Source organism: Schistocerca serialis, unplaced genomic scaffold (assembly GCF_023864345.2).
Source record: "Schistocerca serialis cubense isolate TAMUIC-IGC-003099 unplaced genomic scaffold, iqSchSeri2.2 HiC_scaffold_1232, whole genome shotgun sequence".
In the NCBI taxonomy this organism is placed as follows: domain Eukaryota; kingdom Metazoa; phylum Arthropoda; class Insecta; order Orthoptera; family Acrididae; genus Schistocerca; species Schistocerca serialis.
In genome coordinates this window covers 27,501-32,500 of record NW_026047439.1, presented here as the reverse complement: position 1 = coordinate 32,500, position 5,000 = coordinate 27,501, and the positions used below count along the sequence as shown (strand labels likewise).

General features: G+C 51.3%; 1 non-coding gene across 1 annotated transcript in view; it reads right to left on the bottom strand.

The window, feature by feature from the left end:
- LOC126436229 (small subunit ribosomal RNA) overlaps positions 1-942 on the bottom strand; it is a 1,909-nt gene extending 967 nt beyond the window's left edge. Inside the window, exon 1 of the ribosomal RNA XR_007580521.1 lies at positions 1-942. This exon is cut by the window's left edge and continues 967 nt beyond it. This is a non-coding gene — a ribosomal RNA (small subunit ribosomal RNA).
- Positions 943-5,000: the final 4,058 nt, after the last annotated feature.

Sequence of the window (5,000 nt, the reverse complement as noted above, 5' to 3'; positions counted from 1 at the left end):
CCGAAAACCAACAAAATAGAACCGAGGTCCTATTCCATTATTCCATGCACACAGTATTCAGGCGGGCTTGCCTGCTTTAAGCACTCTAATTTGTTCAAAGTAAACGTGCCGGCCCACCGAGACACTCAATAAAGAGCACCCTGGTAGGATTTCAACGGGGTCCGCCTCGGGACGCACGAGCACGCACGAGGCGGTCGCACGCCTTCGGCTCGCCCCACCGGCAGGACGTCCCACGATACATGCCAGTTAAACACCGACGGGCGGTGAACCAACAGCGTGGGACACAAATCCAACTACGAGCTTTTTAACCGCAACAACTTTAATATACGCTATTGGAGCTGGAATTACCGCGGCTGCTGGCACCAGACTTGCCCTCCAATAGATACTCGTTAAAGGATTTAAAGTGTACTCATTCCGATTACGGGGCCTCGGATGAGTCCCGTATCGTTATTTTTCGTCACTACCTCCCCGTGCCGGGAGTGGGTAATTTGCGCGCCTGCTGCCTTCCTTGGATGTGGTAGCCGTTTCTCAGGCTCCCTCTCCGGAATCGAACCCTGATTCCCCGTTACCCGTTACAACCATGGTAGGCGCAGAACCTACCATCGACAGTTGATAAGGCAGACATTTGAAAGATGCGTCGCCGGTACGAGGACCGTGCGATCAGCCCAAAGTTATTCAGAGTCACCAAGGCAAACGGACCGGACGAGCCGACCGATTGGTTTTGATCTAATAAAAGCGTCCCTTCCATCTCTGGTCGGGACTCTGTTTGCATGTATTAGCTCTAGAATTACCACAGTTATCCAAGTAACGTGGGTACGATCTAAGGAACCATAACTGATTTAATGAGCCATTCGCGGTTTCACCTTAATGCGGCTTGTACTGAGACATGCATGGCTTAATCTTTGAGACAAGCATATGACTACTGGCAGGATCAACCAGGGAGCTGCGTCAACTAGAGCTGAGCAGCCGGCCGCCCGGGAGTGTGTCCCGGGGGCCCGCGCGAACACGCAAGCGTCCGCTCAATTATTCTGCAAACAGGAGGAGGCTGAGCTCCCCTGCACAACACACCTCGAAACCCTCTCAGGTCCCGGCGGCGCGCAGCGCCGTCCTAAGTACTTGGTCGGGTTCGAGAGAGGCGCAATCGCCCGGAGTTAGGCGAGTAGACGCTTTAGGTGCGACCACCCGTGCTCCCAACTGAGCTTGCCGCTGCCGACAGAGGCCCGGGAGCGTGCTGTCGTGGCATTGCCGGCGGGAGACAACACGCGCCACCTACGGTGACCGGCAGCTCCAACGCCAGCGCCACAGAAGGACAAAAGCCCCACTTGGGTGCCGAAGCGAACTCTCCCAGCACAGCGCACGCGCCAACACGTCCGCACAGCTGCGATACAAACCACCTGCGAGAACCGCTGGGGCGACCGAGCAGCAGACGGCGTCGCGGCGCCGAGCGCCGGGCGGCGGCGCATCCTCAGCGCACACAGTCCTCAATCGGACCAGCACACTGCAGATGGCCACCGCGCTTCGCACCGGGCCCGCGAGGACCTACTTTGGCCGCAAGGCGCCGCGAGCAGGGGGCGCCGGCGCGCAGCTGCGCCGCCTGCCGCGTCCGTCGGCCGGCGCGCCTGCCACTGGCCGCCCCCACCAGCCGGCTGTAGCGCGTGCGCCCACGCACCGCGCTGCCAGCACGCCGGGCGGCCCCCCCTCACCGGCCGGGGACGGTCCCACCCAGCCACCGCCGCGTATCGCCTCACACCCAGATCCCCTTTCGCGTTCGTGGGCATGGTGGGTCCCCTTTCACGTTCGTGGGCATGGTGGGTATCCCTGAAACAACCGGTTAATAGCTCGACCGATCGTCGCCAACACTGATTCACCTCTAGCGAGAACAACCGCACCACAACGGGTTACCTGTTGTTCATTTGCGTAACGTCACCAGCAAACGTAGACGTCCATCGCCATTTGCAACGAGTATTGCATGCCTGTGTCAGGTGTCACAACACACTACGTCTGCCCACATAGACGCAACAACATGTGCACGCCTCGAGAACACGTGGAAGGTAGCCCCCGTACGTATGCGGTGTCCATTGCGCGAACGACTGTCAGCCGGCCTCTGCAGGATGTCGCAGATGTGGAACGCGGTGCAACATGCTATCACGGTGTGTGAGAAGAGACGACTACGTCCGAATACACGCTCCACTACATCAACAGACTGCTCATGCTGATCGCCATCCAGGGCGTCCGTTCCTCCCACACGTCTGAATGGCGTACCACACTGCAATCCAGCTCTTATAGGGAGACGACACGTAGCTGCGTGCACAATATTTGGACTGTATGGTCTGCCGTTGCTAGGCGCAGTCGTCGTACGGTCACACATGTGCCACGATGTATCATTCAGTACATACGGACCAATGTGCAGTACAGTTTGTGGGTTTTGCGTACATCGGCGGACAGGTGACAGGCCGTACCACAACGTAGGCTGAGTACGTCGGCATGCGAAGGGCATTGAACATGCAAACTTCTCAACGACCAGCTTGCGAAGGCAGGGGGGAAGGGGGGGGGGGCATGTACGTCCTGCTGCTATCCACATTACAGTGTATAGCAGGAGCATGTGGAAAGTCAGCAACACCTGCAAGGTGTTTAACATGACGCGATACACAGGGGACCGGGCAGTGCGAATAGCGAACTATATTGCGAGGGTTGCGGTTAGGCAACACTACACTAATTTAACGAGTTGCATAACAATTACAGAGCAGGTTCAGCGACAACGTGCGTCAGGTTAAGGCGCAATATAGGTTAGGTTGAGGCACAATATAGGTTAGGTTAAGGCACAACATGGGTTACGTTAAGGCACAAATTGGGTTACGTTAAGGCACAACATGGGTTACGTTAAGGCACAACATGGGTTACGTTAAGGCACAAATTAGGTTACGTTAAGGCACAAATTAGGTTACGTTAAGGCACAAATTAGGTTACGTTAAGGCACAAATTAGGTTACGTTAAGGCACAAATTAGGTTACGTTAAGGCACAAATTAGGTTACGTTAAGGCACAAATTAGGTTACGTTAAGGCACAAATTAGGTTACGTTAAGGCACAAATTAGGTTACGTTAAGGCACAAATTAGGTTACGTTAAGGCACAAATTAGGTTACGTTAAGGCACAAATTAGGTTACGTTAAGGCACAAATTAGGTTACGTTAAGGCACAAATTAGGTTACGTTAAGGCACAAATTAGGTTACGTTAAGGCACAAATTAGGTTACGTTAAGGCACAAATTAGGTTACGTTAAGGTACAATATGGGTTAGGTTAAGGTACAATATGGGTTAGGTTAAGGTACAATATGGGTTAGGTTAAGGTACAATATGGGTTAGGTTAAGGCACAACGTAGGTTAGGTTAAGGCACAACGTAGGTTAGGTTAAGGCACAACATAGGTTAGGTTAAGGCACAACATAGGTTAGGTTAAGGCACAACATAGGTTAGGTTAAGGCACAACATAGGTTAGGTTAAGGCACAACATAGGTTAGGTTAAGGCACAACATAGGTTAGGTTAAGGCACAACATAGGTTAGGTTAAGGCACAACATAGGTTAGGTTAAGGCACAACATAGGTTAGGTTAAGGCACAACATAGGTTAGGTTAAGGCACAACATAGGTTAGGTTAAGGCACAACGTAGGTTAGGTTAAGGCACAACGTAGGTTAGGTTAAGGCACAACGTAGGTTAGGTTAAGGCACAACGTAGGTTAGGTTAAGGCACAACGTAGGTTAGGTTAAGGCACAACGTAGGTTAGGTTAAGGCACAACGTAGGTTAGGTTAAGGCACAACGTAGGTTAGGTTAAGGCACAACGTAGGTTAGGTTAAGGCACAACGTAGGTTAGGTTAAGGCACAACGTAGGTTAGGTTAAGGCACAACGTAGGTTAGGTTAAGGCACAACGTAGGTTAGGTTAAGGCACAACATAGGTTAGGTTAAGGCACAACATAGGTTAGGTTAAGGCACAACATAGGTTAGGTTAAGGCACAACATAGGTTAGGTTAAGGCACAACATAGGTTAGGTTAAGGCACAACATAGGTTAGGTTAAGGCACAACATAGGTTAGGTTAAGGCACAACATAGGTTAGGTTAAGGCACAACATAGGTTAGGTTAAGGCACAACATAGGTTAGGTTAAGGCACAACATAGGTTAGGTTAAGGCACAACGTAGGTTAGGTTAAGGCACAACGTAGGTTAGGTTAAGGCACAACGTAGGTTAGGTTAAGGCACAACGTAGGTTAGGTTAAGGCACAACGTAGGTTAGGTTAAGGCACAACGTAGGTTAGGTTAAGGCACAACGTAGGTTAGGTTAAGGTACAACGTAGGTTAGGTTAAGGTACAACGTAGGTTAGGTTAAGGTACAACGTAGGTTAGGTTAAGGTACAACGTAGGTTAGGTTAAGGTACAACGTAGGTTAGGTTAAGGTACAACGTAGGTTAGGTTAAGGTACAACGTAGGTTAGGTTAAGGTACAACGTAGGTTAGGTTAAGGTACAACGTAGGTTAGGTGAAGGCGCAATGTAGGTTAGGTTAAGGTACGATATACCTTAGGTTAAGGTACAATATCGCTTAGGTTAAGGTACAATATAGCTTAGGTTAAGGTACACGTTGTAGGGAAAGGTGTATTTTGGGGGGGGAGGGGGCGGCAGGTTCGTTGATAGTGATTATCGTAAGTGCATGCCTGCGGGATCATCCGATTTGTCACGTCAGGATGCACTTGTGGCTCATGACAGGCGGCGCTCCGATTCCAAGGTTGTGGCAGATCTGTGTCTTTCATTCCTGCCATTGTTTGTGTACTGTGACAGGAGGCAGTATTGTGATGTTGGGTGCACCCCTGTGTAGGACATGTGTGGGTGTTCGTGGCTTAGCTGAGCAATGGCGGATGTCGGAAGGGTGGGATATTCTGTTTTCTGGGTGGACCTCCCGGTCTGGTTATGATAGTGTGGATTGTGTAATGTGGCGGAGAGGATGCACCGGA